At 55.7% G+C, this 13,843-nt stretch overlaps 1 pseudogene; it reads right to left on the minus strand.

Annotated features, from left to right (window-relative positions):
• Window positions 1-10,830: 10,830 nt before the first annotated feature.
• The window catches only part of LOC136993991 (scavenger receptor cysteine-rich type 1 protein M130-like), a 51,057-nt pseudogene continuing 48,044 nt past the window's right edge, over window positions 10,831-13,843 (minus strand).

Consider the following 13,843-nt stretch of genomic DNA (forward strand, 5'->3'; position numbering starts at 1 on the left):
AACCATGGCCCCTTACTAGAAAGATCCTGGTGGAGAGCTGCACAGGGCTTAAAGAGCCTGAATAGACTAGCAAAGGCAAAGGTGGGTGTTTCCTAAAGCCATACCCCTTTCTCTGACATCAGGAGGGTTGGAAAGGGGAAATTTGGTGCAAAATGTGGATCTCTGGACTGAGATATTCTCTGGACATGTTTCTAGCAACTTTAACCCTTGGCAGCAATGTAAAGAGCAGACATTAGAGGCATGAATAGGGAGAAGCTCGTGCACGTCTTTTGCTTTGCAGCTGCGAAAGCACAGGGAGGCTGTTCTGGAGCTGCTGCTGCTGAGGGGCCAGGAGGACATTAGCAGTTTGGAGATGGTTACTGAGAGCGTGCTGGTGCTGGCTAAGGTAGTGAGGAAGCTGAAGGCAAAGCACTTGGGATCTGCCTTTGAAGACATCGCCAGGTCCACCGAGAAGTGGCTGTGAGGGAACCCACTCTTTCTCTCACTTCCATGAGAGGTGTGGGGTGGGCAGGGCCAAGTAGGTCACTTGGGGGTTCGTGGAAGACATGGAGACATGTTTTGGAGAAGACTGAGGAGAAAGGGATGAGATGTGGCGTGATCTCTCCTGGATCATGGTCTCATGCAGGTGTTTGGGGTCACCTTGGAGCGAGGTGATGGAGGTCTGGGCATGACGGGAAGGAGTCATCTCACTGCACTGCAGGTCTCTGCAGCTGGGCTTGTCTCTTCAGGTTTCTGTCATAGGCAGTGGAGAGAATTGCTGCTCGGAGTGTCTCTGCTGGAGACTCTGCAGGGAAGGAACGTGGACAAGGCGATCTTGTTTCTGAATCTTTCTCCAGAACGTTATTTCCAGAAGAACTGCATTCAAACACACTGATTTATTGGTCACTCGGATTTGGATGGGTAGCTGAGAGCTGCTTCTTGGGATGCTGTCCTCAATGGGCAGCGCTCCATTGTTGAAGAGAGGTTTGTACGAGGCGCCCTGGTTACCAACCAGGGTTGCTCAGTTTCAGGAGAAAGAGGTCCTTCGCTCCTTGGCCTTCACCCTCTATGGAGTCCTGGCCTCCTCTGCCTCAGGGCAGAGATTGTTCTTCACCAGGGAAGTGGAGGAAGCATTGGCCAGCGTTCTCCTGCACCTTTGGGACCCCAAAATCTCTGGTGTAAGAGTCCCTGGAGCTTCTTTGCAAAGCTGCAGAAAGCCACACAGCAATAGCAGAGACGTTCTGCTGCTCCCGCCTGCTTGGCAGCTGCCGGGTGTTTCTGCACTTGATTGCTAAAACTATTCCAACAAGGTTTCTCCTTCAAGTAATTGTGCTGAGCATTCTCCCATGATTTGGAGCCAAAAGCAATAGGGTGAGAGCAACATGGATGACACATAATCCAGGACAGAAAGAATAAGGTCTGCTATCCTTGCAGTTTTAGCAGCAACTGCTCACCAACACCTGATAAGACCGAACTCTTCAGAATGATCAAGTTCTTGCCCAGTAACTGAAGCGACCCATAGGGTTGGTACAGACCAAACTTCCCAGCCGGAAGGTAGAAATACGTCAGCTCACCCAAACAGCCTTTGAAGCTGGTCACCAGCTGCAACTCGTGGGGAAAATGGGAAAAATAACAGCCCTTTTGCCCACAGTTTACCCCACATTGATGCACTCCTAACTGTGAGCTTGTTTCAGATGGCTGCTCCCCTGTGCAGCAAGCTGGTTAATATTCCACAGTATCAGTGACCTGATGCCATCCGTCCTGTTAAATGAATTGATAAAGCAGCTGGAGGAACTGGGAATCATGATCAGATCTCTTTCCCCTTATAATTCTCCTGGATGGCCTGTAAAGAAACCTCATGGCAAGTGGCAGCTAATGATAGATTATAGAGTCCTGACTGCTGCCAGTGAACCGTTTACTGCAGCTGTTCCCAGTATAACAGATAAAGGCAGTTGTCTTAATGAATGCCACTTTCCATCGATGGCAACTATAGACGTGAAGGATATATTTTTTTATCCACCTAATACCTGAGGCAGATAGGAAGAGATTTGCTTTCACCTGGCAGGGACTCCAAAATACATTTACTCATTTGCCACAAATTTAAATAAATAATTGCTCTTGCGCTATTGGCTAAGGAGCTGCAACCACTAAAATTACCACAAGAAGTCAATGATGTACAGTACACAGATGATGTCCTAATAGGCGGCCACTCTGCTGAATCTGTAAAATGGGCCACAGACACTATTATCACAGGTTCACAGAATAGCCAAGGTTGGAAGGGACCGCTGGAGATCATCTAATCCAACCCCCCCTGCTCAAGCAGGGTCACTTAGAGAACGTTACACAGGACCCTGTCTGGACGGCTTTTGAATATCTCCAAGGATGGAGACTCCACAGCCTCTCTGGGCAACCTCTTCCAGTTCTCAGTCACCCTCACAGTGAAGAAGATTTTCCTCATGTTCAGCTGGAATTGTCTGTGTTTCAGTTTGTGCCCATTGCCTCTCGTCCTATTGCTGGGCATCACTGAAAAGAGTCTGTCTCCATCCTCTTGACACCCTCCCTTAAGATTCTTGTACACATTGATAAGATCTCCTCTCAGCCTTCTCTTCTCTAGGCTAAACAGGCCCAGCTCTCTCAGTCTTTCCTCATAAGAGAGATGCTCCAGTCCCCTAATCATCTTTGTAGCCCTTCGCTGGACTTGCTCCAGTAGTGCCACATCCCTCTTGTACTGGGGAGCCCAGAACTGGACACACTACTCCAGATGGGGCCTCACCAGGGCTGAGTAGAGGGGAAGGATCACCTCCCTCGACCTGCTGGCAACACTCTTCCTAATGCACCCCAGGATACCATTGGCCTTCTTGGCCACAAGGGCACATTGCTGCCTCATGGTCAACTTGTTGTCCACCAGCACTCCCAGGTCCTTCTCCGCAGAGCTGCTTTCCAGCAGGTCAACCCCCAACCTGTCCTGGTGCATGGGGTTATTCCTCCCTAGGTGCAGGACCCTGCACTTGCCTTTGTTGAACTTCAGGAGGTTCCTCTCCGCCCGCCTCTCCAGCCTGCCAGGTCCCTCTGAATGGCAGCACAGCTCTCTGGTGTATCAGGCGCTCCTCCCAGGTTTGTATCATCAGCAAACTTGCTGAGGGTGCACTCTGTGCCTTCATCCAGGTCATTGATGAATAAACTGAACAAGGTTGGACCCAGTACTGACCCCTGGGGTACACCGGTAGCTACAGGCCTCCAAATAGGCTTTGCACCACTGATCACAAAAAGGGTATCTCCAAAAATAAAAAAAATGGGACTCCAAAAAGGGATGGTGCTTCCCCCAATGCAATGCCTATCCCACTGACAGCAGAACCAGGAGAAAGAGGCTCTGTCCCTGAGACCTCCCAAGAGATAGAAGCAGGTTTCTGACTCTGGCCTTGAACTGGATGTCCCTGACATCCCAGGGGGAGTTCTTGGGCACCCAGAATAGGCTTTCAAAATGGGACATAAAAGTCCTGGCTGAAGACAAGCGAAACACTCTGATGTTTGGCTCTCCCTTTCCCAAAGCAGGTAATGTATCCTTCCTTCGTGGAGTACTGACACCAAGATGACTTGCCTTGAGGGTCGAACCCTGTTCTGTGCAAACTCTCAGCCCACCTGACTCAGTCCCCAGCTCATTAGATGCACATGGGACAATGTCGTGGGCTTAGGCACAAGGGGCTTAGGCTTCAGGCATCAGTGGAGGGTTTGGGCTTTGCAGTTTGTGGTCTTAGGGAAATCTTTTGGGTGATGGCTGAGTGCTGGGCTTTGTGTTTCTGCTGAGGGTTTTGGGAATGGGCTCCATTTGTGGCCTTGGGCTTTGGGTGTGGGTGGGGGTGAGGGCTAGAGCCAGGTCTAGCTTTGAAGGCAAGCCATGAGGGGTAGGCATTAGCTTCAGGCACAGGGTAAGAGTGAAAGAAAGAAATTAAAAAGAAACTAAATCAAAGAAACAGTTTTTTACAGTTTTCAGCTTTTAACACTCTTTGTATTCCTATCGTCCTGCTTGTTCTTTTTTGTTTTTGTTTTTGTTTTTATATGCTGGTCTTATTTTGCTGGGGATGTTTTGTGTGTGTGGTCTTTTTAAGGACAATTATTTTCAGAACTGGGGTGGGATGCAGTCACAAGATCACAGAGGTCTGGTGCCAGTGTAGTTGCCTTGGTGCCTTCTGCCTAGCCCCCATCTGTAGCTCCGAGGGGCTCCAGTCTCCCGCAGGTCCTCTGTGAGAGCTGCCAGGCCCAGGCAGGGACCTCAGATACACCAGGACCTCTCAAAGTGCCGCTGGATGCTTGTGGTTAGATAGCTGAGCTCTGCCTGAAAAGGTGAGGAACTTAAAAAAAAAATTAAAAAATATTTTAACATGTTTTTATCAGCTGAAATGATTGACTAATTTTAATGAACTGTCAGTGTTTTCCTTTGATGAAATAATGGAAATTTTGAGGAAGGGAATGAATCTCAGGAGAAGAACTATTGATCTGCTGCTGAACTTGCATTACTACTGCTCTGTCTTATGCTGTGGTTTTAATCTCGCTAATCTTTCACATATTTCCCCATACCCTGACTACATTGATCGTTTCTAAAGTCATCTTTGCATCAGACTTTTTGGACACATGAACTTTCTCGTGTCCCACTTTTCTTCCTCCCCTTACTTTTAATTCACTCAGAAACCTCTCATCTCTCTAGTTGCTGCTTTGAGCTTTGGGGAGTCGAAACTTGCCTCGTTTTTCAGGAGTCTAATTGTCTCATTAGTAAACTCCTTAGCTACGTTTTCCTCTATCCTCTTCTACCTCTCTGTCAAAAACATTTCAACATTCCTTGTGGCAAGTTCCTTGGCGTGTTGATGGGTCCCACTGCGGGCCATTACCAACAAAGCCTCCCCAGGGGCTAACTAGAGCAGGAAGCTGAAGGCACTGATTACAGGTAGGCAAAGGAAATGTGCAGGTGGCTCTGATGCCAAGGAAACCTTGATGTGTTTTATCAGGTAGATCTGCCAAGCACTGATACCCAGCCCCTGGCTATGGTGATCCTTTCCCTCTCGCTTAGCTCAGGGCTCTTTCTGGGGGCAGCATGAGGGTGGGGGTGTGCAATCCCAAGTGCAGGACAACGATACAGCACCTCCTGGGCTCTCTGGGGATGAGGAGGCAACAAGGCCCCAGTGCTGTAAGGATATGGCATCTTCTGGTAGGCCTCAGTGGCAGAGACAGCAGCCATAGCCAAGAGGACAAAGACGTCAGTTCTATCAGAGGCTTTCAGCCTTGGCAGTGCCCTTGGCTGTCTCAACCACAAACTGTCCTACGCTGTCCCAAACCTGGGCCTTTTTCCCTGTAGCCTGTAGACACCCAATCTGCTTCCCCACCTTGCTCTCACCCCTGGATCTTCCCACCTTTACTGATGTCTCTCCATTCTTGCAGGTCTTTACACACAAAGCCATGGGTTCACCACAGACTTCCTTTGGGTCACCTGTCACCACAACACAACCCTTCAAGTGACATGCCTTTTATCTAACATCCTGTCTGAACCTCTCAAGCTACAGACTGTGACTCTTTCCCCTTCTCGTGCTGCTTCCCACTACCAAGAAACCCTCCATCATCTCGGAAACCACCCTTCAAGCAGTTGTAGGCTACTACTATACTGCCCATAGCCTCCCTTTCTGCAGGCTAAAGAGGCCCAGGTCCTTTAGCCTCCCCTGTGGGTGTGGTTATTCCTCCCAAGGCACAGGACTTGCCACTTCTCTTTGGAAATCTTCATGAGGTGCCTGTTGTCCAAATCCCCTAAGTTTCTCAAGGGCCCTCTGGACTGAAGCTCCTTTGTGTCAAAAGAACCTCAAAGCAGTGCCAGTGCGGAAAGGGTAAAGAGGGGTGGGCTGACTGTGTGGCAGGATGGTTAAAGAGATATACTTAGTAAAGGGGAAAAGGAGAAAAAATGAAAAAAAATGTGAGGAATAGAATTTATCGGGGCTGTTTGTAGATACGTACCTGAAAGCCTACATCTGGACAATGTATACGTGGTCTAATGAATACCAAGAAGAGGGGGATAATCACTTCCCTTGATCTCCTGGCTGGTTGGGTGAGGGGACACCCACCCAAAGCCCAAACAGGCACTAACCAAACTAACCCCAGCTTCCCTGAGGTAGGAGTTCGAGCAGGAAAGCTTGAGGATCTGGGGGACTTCACAGAAGAACTGCCCAATGGCATTGCCTTGGCAGAGTGGTACTGAAAGGTGTTACTAGCGTGCAGCACAGCATTGAGAAAACCACTGCCCCAGGCAGCTGCTGCCATTTTGACACAAGCTCTGCTGCCCGGGAGGGTTCCATAGTGCAGGGGTTTGCAGATGGCAATACAGCAGTCATAAGCCACGACAGCGAGAAGAGAACCCTCTGCTGTTATCAGGAAGACAAACAGAAAGACTTGGGCAGCACATCTTGAGTAGGAAATGGCCCTGGTGTTCCAGAGGGAATTGGCCATAGATTTGGGGACAGTGGTGGAGATGGAGCCAAGGTCAGCAAGGGAGAGGTTGAGGAGGAAGAAGTACACGGGGGTGTGGAGGTAGTGGTCAAAGGCTATGGCTGTGATGATGAGGCCATTGCCCAGGAGCGCGGCCAGGTAGATGCCCAGGAAGAGCAAGAAGTGCAAGAGCCACAGCTCCCATGTGTCTGCAAACACCAGGAGGAGGAACTCGTTGAGGGAGCTGCTATTGGACATTTGCTTCCTCTGGACTTTGAGGACCGTCCAAGGAGGAAAAGACATTGACAAGTTAGGAGAGACCTCTCAAGGGGGGAAAAAAGTTCCATTTCTCATTAAAAGCACCACATTGCCTCTCTTTATTGGGAGGATCACTGGGCAGGTACCTTGCTTGAGCTCTTGTTTGTGCTGGCAGAGGGTGTCGTGAGGAGCAGGGACCTCTGCCCCTGGGCTCTGGAGGAGTCCGTCCTGCTGTACAGCAGGAGGGACTTGGGAATGGGGGTGAATAGCTCTGACACTCGCTATTTCTGTCAAAAGGATTCACTGTCACTTGGTGCAGAGTGAGGAAAGCTAGTCTGCCGATTAGCCTTGGTACCAGCTGTCCCATGCTCGCACCTCTCTGAGCTGGAGGATGATGTCACCCTAAAAAGAAACCAGCCACTGCTGAGAGCAGAGGAGTCCAGTTATGAAGTGCAGATCTCCAAACTTCTCTCCCTTTCTCAGAGCACCTGAGGGAGGTCTCCACACTCCCCTTCTAGCCAAGGACACACAGGGCTCTTTTCAGCTGCCCCTGTACAGCCTCCCACCACCATCTCTGTACTCTTAACATCTCTGCAGCTTCTTCATGCTTCTCTCGGATATCAGAGAGATGCTATGAGACAGATGTGCCTTTCTGGAGGGCAGCTCAAAGTCTGGCAGGACATCACAGGGAAACAGTCAAATGTCCTACAGAGGGTCTCTCCTTCAGGGTGGGTCAGTTCATTTCCCAACACCATGGACTGGATTTCCTGGAGCCACGCAGGTTTGAAGGGGGCTGGGGCAATCTCACTCCCATGCAGGCTCTCTGTTGCACAACTTGCAGCATTGGTGTCTGAACTGCACCTGAAACCTCCCAACCCTTGAAAGCCCGAGAGAAGAACAGGAGCAGCATGGGCAGGAGGGAAAACAAGGAGCAATATCATGATCCTGCTGCCAAAAGAGGCAAGCAGAGAGAGACAGACAGGCACTCAGGAAAGTCTTCACCTTTACCCAGTTGGGCAGGCCACCTTGCAGACAGCGATATTGCAGGGCAGTCACTCTCAGCCCCCCTGTTGGGCAGCATGAAATGGGCCCGTGGAAAGAGAGATGTCCCTCTCCTCAGCCAGAGGTCTGGCTGCAGAGGAGGCAGCTCGTGTCCTGGACTCCATGGCTGTCAGGGCAGAGGCTCTGTTGAGTAGGAGAGGGGACATGGGGGGCTTTCTCAGAGGAAGGTGTCTGCATCAGAGGGACTGACCATGACTTGCCCAAATCCATCTGCCCATGACAATTCTTTTAGCAGTTCCATCAGCCCCAGAGCTGGCTGAACAGGTGCTTGTCCCACAGCAGATGGGCCGTGGGGCTGAGCAGAGCTGGCAGCCCTAGCCCTTGGGAAGGCAGTTTTGTGCTCGCCCCAGCATGGCTGTGAACAGCAGGTGAGCTCACCACAGAAGCTCCTGCTTGGTGCCATAGGGACGAGCAAACCAGGATCCAGTGCCCAGGTCCTGGGGAGGTTTGTGCTCCCATCCCCTGGTTTACAGAGGTGGTGCTCGAATCCCTGAGCTACAGGGCCACCCTGCAGCCTGGCAAGAGCTCTATGGATGCACTGCCACCTCGGAGTGCTCCAAAGCTGTCATCTTCCTCCTGAGCTTCCCCCAAGCCCAAGGAGAAAGCCCCTATCCTTCTCCACTCCAAATGTGGAAAGTCCACAGGAGAAGAGCATTCCCAGAGTGAGACCTCGTGGAGATGGGTGATGAACACGGCTGCTGGAAACACAACCCCCATCCCCACAGGAAACCCCTGCTCCTACTGGGCTCAGGCTCCAGCCATGCATTTCCCACAGAGAAAAACGGGCCGGGGGCTGTTGACGGAGGGGGCTGTCTCAGGGCAGGGGCTGCCAGCAGGGAGGCTCCAGGTCCTGGGGCTGGAGGTGGAGTCTGAGCCCCAGCACCCCAAGGGCCCCCAGGGACACCCCAGCCCTGCCCCACCACCCTGGGGACATTCTGCTGACACCATCTGTGTTCCCCAGCAGAGAGCAGTGCATGTAGGGTCAGATCCGGGCAGGAGGGCAGGGCAGACCATTAGTGGGGCCAGCACAGCCCAGCTCTCCTGCAGTGTAGCTGAGGGCTGGACATGGTGACTGAGTGCCAACCAAGCCCCTGTCCAGCTCCCATTGGATCAGCAGCTGATCTGGGACGACCGAGGGGAAGGAGCAGGGTCCAGCCCTTGCTTACTCTGCACTTTGGCCCTGAGGTCTAAATCTCCAGGGCAGAAGAGGCTGGTGAGAGGCACCTGGCACACAACCAGGTCCCTGCAGAGCAGGTGCTCCAGCACAGAAGTGTCTGCCCCAGAGCAAGAGCCCCTCTGCACCCTGGGGTCCCCCTGCCCTGCCACACGCAGCCTGGGACAGAGATGCCTGAGACCCCTCGCTGAGCAGCACTGGGACTTTTCCCTCACGCCTACACTGCCTACATCCAGTCCCCTCCTGCGATCCCTTCCCAGCTCTGCACACATGGTCCAGCCCTCCTGCAAGGTCCCCAGCACCAGTGCTCCAGCCTGGAGAGGAGCCGCGATGTCCCCAGCCCCAGGATGTGCTGCTGCCCATGGAGGGTCAGTGCAGGGCTCAAGGCTGGAGGAGCTCCCAGCGATGCCTGGGGAAGCGCTCCCATGGGAGAGGGTGCTGGTGACAGCTGCCGGCTGCCTCCTCTCCTCAAGGGCAGGATCCTGCTTTTTGCAGGCAGCCAAGCTGTGGCTGTTCCCAGCGGGGAGCCCAGCTTTCCCCTGCCCTGGCTGGGGGAATGGAGGGGACACACACAACCCCCACTGCTGGGTGGTGGCTTGGCTGCTGGGGGAGAGCAGACATGTCCCTCCAGGGACCCAGAGCTGAAACCCTCTTATGAAGCAGAGGCAGCGCTGGGCAGCACCGGGAATGGGGGAGTTATCTTCTGCCTCCCCAAGACAGGCACCAGACCCTGGGCAGACGCATTTGATTTTGTCTCCCAGCCTGATGGTGCAGGCTGCGGGGAAGAGGTGAGCTGTGCTCTGGCTGCTGGGCAGGGAGAGCTGAGGGCAGTCGCATGGCCCCATGCACTGCAAAAGGAAACATCTCTTCACATCACTGCCTGCTCCCGTCCCCCTGTGCCCTACACACAGATCTCCCCCTCCACAAACCCAAACTGGCGCCCCAGGCGAGGCAGCTCCTTCTTCTGCCCTTGCAGCCCAGCAGCGGGAGGGCAGAGGGGTGGGGGTGGATGGGAGCAGGAGGACGGGGGTCCCAGGGCTGCCCAGGGCCCTGGTGCCTCACAGCCCCTGCCAGGAAGGAGCCAGCTCAGGCTGTGCCAGGTGTGCTTGAGGGTCCACGAGGGCTGTGGGAGCGAGGAGCAGCCCCTGGAAACGGGAGTCCCTGTGGAGCCAGAGGAGGGGAAATCCCAGCTCTGGGTGCCCAAACAAGCTGCTCTGTACCATGTGCCAGGGCAGCGGGAAGCAGAGCTGCCTCCCAGCTGCTATGGGGAGGTGATCCCTGGGTGATGAACCCCTCTGGGTCTGGCTGGGGTGTTCAGGGCCCTGCTGTCACCTCCGGACACACGTCTGTGGGGCCACAGCCCAGAGATAACCCTGTCACTACAGCTCTGTGGTGGCCTCCATGCCTTGCGTGGCCCTGGTAGAGCCCTGGGGAAAAGAGCCAGCAGGGGCACTCTGGTGGGGGAGGAGACTGGCCCTCCCTGCCCAGAGGGGCATTACGGGACCCTGTAGAGGGACCCATTTTGGCTGGAAACTCTGTGTGTGGGTTGCAGGATGGAAATGTCTCTGCCAGCAGGAATATCCTCCAGCTGGGCTATTCACTGTTATCGCACTCCAGGGACCATGGGCACTTGCAGGTGCACAGCCTGTCTCAGAGCCCGCTGTTCCCAAGACGTGCCCCTTCCCCACTGCTGGTTCTTGGTGCTTTGCTCTCCCTGATCAGCCTTGGGGACACTCCCGCCACCTGGGGAGGGAGGCTCCAGCTCTGGATCAAACCTCCAAAGGGTTTAGTAAGAACAAATACCAATGCACGCTGTAAAAGTATGGGAACAGAAATAGAGGAAAGGCCCAGCTGTTTCTGCTGCCAGTGGGAGAAGGGAGAGCGCTCTCTGGCACTCACGGCTCTCCCAGCTGCACAGGCCTCTCTTCTGTCCCCGGTGCGCCCAACTGCACGGCAGCAGTGGGCTCCCCTGGCCCTGGGCTCAAGGACCGTTTGGCACCAGGGCCCTGTCTCTCAGCCTTGCTGTCCTCATGGGGATGTGCCAGAGCTGCCTCTTCAGCATCATCATACCCCGTGTCCATGGAGGGCAGGGATGGGGTGGCTCTCCTGGCTCCGGGGGCTCTGTCACTTCCTCGGGAGTGCAGGCTCCACCCTGGAAGCAGCAAGGACACTGCATTGCAGTTTTCCCCATGCGGGTGCCCCTCCTGGGCTGTATATCCCCTTCCAACCCCTCCTCTCACTGCCCCTGAGACACCCAGCCCAATATCCCTCCCCACTTTCCCCACCAGGAAAACACCTTGGACAGGATCCCTCCCCGTCCCGAGAGGTCAGGCTCTCAGTACACAGTGACACTCTGGGCACTGGGGACGGCACCCCAGGAGCCGGAAGCACTGCCTTCCCCCTCACCTCTCTGTGCCTCCCCGGGCTCGTCTCCCTCCTCTGTTTCCCTGGGTGCTTCCCAGTCTTGCTGCCCAGGAAGAAAATCCTCCCTGGGCTCAGAGACTTCCTTGGCATCATCATAGTCATCTGCTGGGTCACCTCTGGGCAGGGTGGGGACATCTGAAAGGAGAGGGGAGCTGTTGGCAATGGGAAGAGCCCTCTCACAGAGCGGAGGAAGGAAGGACATGCCCGACCAAGGGGCTGAAATGCTGGTGCTGGCAGGACTACAGGAGACCCTGCGTTCTGCCCACCTCCCCTTGGGTACAGGAGTGTGCGTGCAGCAGTGGGGATCCCTCTTGCCCAGCCACAAGGCTGGCAGTGTCGGGCTCTGCCCTGGAGTTGGCTGTGAAGGCTCCCCGTGTGCCTGAGGAGATGTCGGGGCTTGGAGGCACAGCTCCTCGGGGCGAATTCGGGACCTGCTGGAGGCAGGGATGGGTCGAGCACGGGAAGTCCCCATGCGACCCCTCAGGGCACAGGGCTGCAGGTACCCAGATCCAGTGGGCACATCCGACCCTTGCCCGCTCAGGACAGCTCTGGAGTCACACACGAGGGCGATTCCTCCCCACCGCGACAGTGATACTCAGTGACACTGCTGTCGTTCATACAGCTATGGGAGGGAGAGATCGACCCTTCCTCTGCCTCCCCCTCCATTACCTGGGGCTGACCCAGCACCGTCCTCCTCCTCGCTGTCCCCGGGGTCGGGCTGCAGCTTGGTCAGGGACCCCTCTGAAGAGGAGCCTGCGGAGAGGAGCAGCGGGTGTTATCGGGGTGAGCTCTGCTGGCCCTGCTCATGGCCAGGGCTGCTGGGAAGGGGGCCCTACACAGCAGGGACTGCACGGGGAGGAGGGCTTGGGGCTTGCCCTGCTGCCATGGGACAAACCCCATCTCAAAGGGCCTTTCAGAGCTGCCCTAGGACGGCCCCTTCCCTCACCCACCAGGTACAACCCCAGGGGTGCAGCAGGAGAGGCAGGGAGGAGCTGTGCCCCTGGCTGCGATGGGCAGAGCTGGTGGGGAGGAAGCTCCTCTCCTGAGCCCAGCACTGGGCTGCTCTCCCCGCAGACCCCGTGGCCCCAGCGCTGCGGGGACCACTGGCCTGGGAGCTGCCGAGGTGCTGTCCTGGGTCAGGGCTGAGGGAAAGGGCCCTGCAGATGTGCTCCCTCCCAGCAGCGACCCACACTGACCTGAGCGACCAAACTTCGCCTGTTTCTCCCACGTCAGGCTGTAGTCAATCTCCTGGTACACGGCCTCAGAGAAGGACTCCAGAGACCTCCTGGAGCCTGGGGACAGAGGCAAGGTCGGCACAGGGACATGGAGACAGGAGACTGGACCCCAATGTGCTCACCCATCCCTTCTGCCTGGGCCAGCCCAGGACACACCCCACGGCCTGGCCCCACTGCTCTGTCCACTCATCTTGGCCACATCCCTGCTGACAACAGCATCCCTGTGCATATGGTCTGGGGCAATGGCATCCTCACGCTCTCCCTTCAGAGACAGCCCCATGCCCCTTTTCACCCTGAGTCACTCCCTCCTCGGACCCTGGAGCAGCTCCCGCAGCTCCTCTCCCTGGTGAACTTCCGTTCTCTGCCAGACAGGTCGTGGCATGGGTGGGAAGGGATGGACGCAGGGAGAAGCCCAGGGACCAGACACCCGCACACAGAGAACCCCTGCCCTGCCTGCCTTCCGGCACCGCTCCTGCCCCACGGCCTCCCCTCCAGCTCTGACCAGAGTGGGGCCAGCAGCATCCTCAAAGGTCTCTCGCTGTTCCCATCTCCCCCAGCCCCTCACTGCCGTTTCTATCCTCCCCTGTCACCATCTCCTCCTGTGTCTCGACTCTCTCCACCCTGCTTGCTGCTGTCCCCAGCCAGACAGTGAAGGGGCAGGGATAGGGCAGGAGGCAGCACCCCCACCCCAGCTCTGTCTCTGCCCCTCACGGACACCCCACAGCACCCGCAGGGCTGCCAAGAGGCGTCGCCCACCTGGGACCGATGGGGAAGGACCCACCTCTGCGCTGAGCTCTGGCACTTCTCACTTGCCCCACCAGCAGGGCCAGGATCAGGCACAGCAGGGCCCCCAGGATGATGCAGATGATGACAGGCACTGAGATTCTCCTGCTATCCTTCTCATGGCCCCGGGGCAGATCTGCACAGGCAGGGACATGAAGGAGGCAGCTCCTGGCCTGGGGGAGGTGGGGACCCATGGACACCCCAGTCCTTACCCCCGACACATGGCAGCAGGGGGTGGGGGCACAGAGGTGGGTCACGGGGCAGCTCCCACACTGCTGGGGGAATCACAGCCCTCCCCAAAGCTACCTGTTCCCACCCCAGGGCCTCCTCTCCAGGGCTTCGCACCCCAGCACAGAGCCCCTTCCCTCAGGCTGCAGCTCACAGCCTGGCCTGGGGAGATCAACCCCCAGGGAGGAGGACAGGTTACCTGCTCGGGGAGGTGACATTGTCATCCTGGGTGGAGCTG

The sequence above is a fragment of the Apteryx mantelli genome, chromosome 23, assembly GCF_036417845.1.
Source record: "Apteryx mantelli isolate bAptMan1 chromosome 23, bAptMan1.hap1, whole genome shotgun sequence".
Taxonomy (NCBI): Eukaryota; Metazoa; Chordata; class Aves; order Apterygiformes; family Apterygidae; genus Apteryx; species Apteryx mantelli.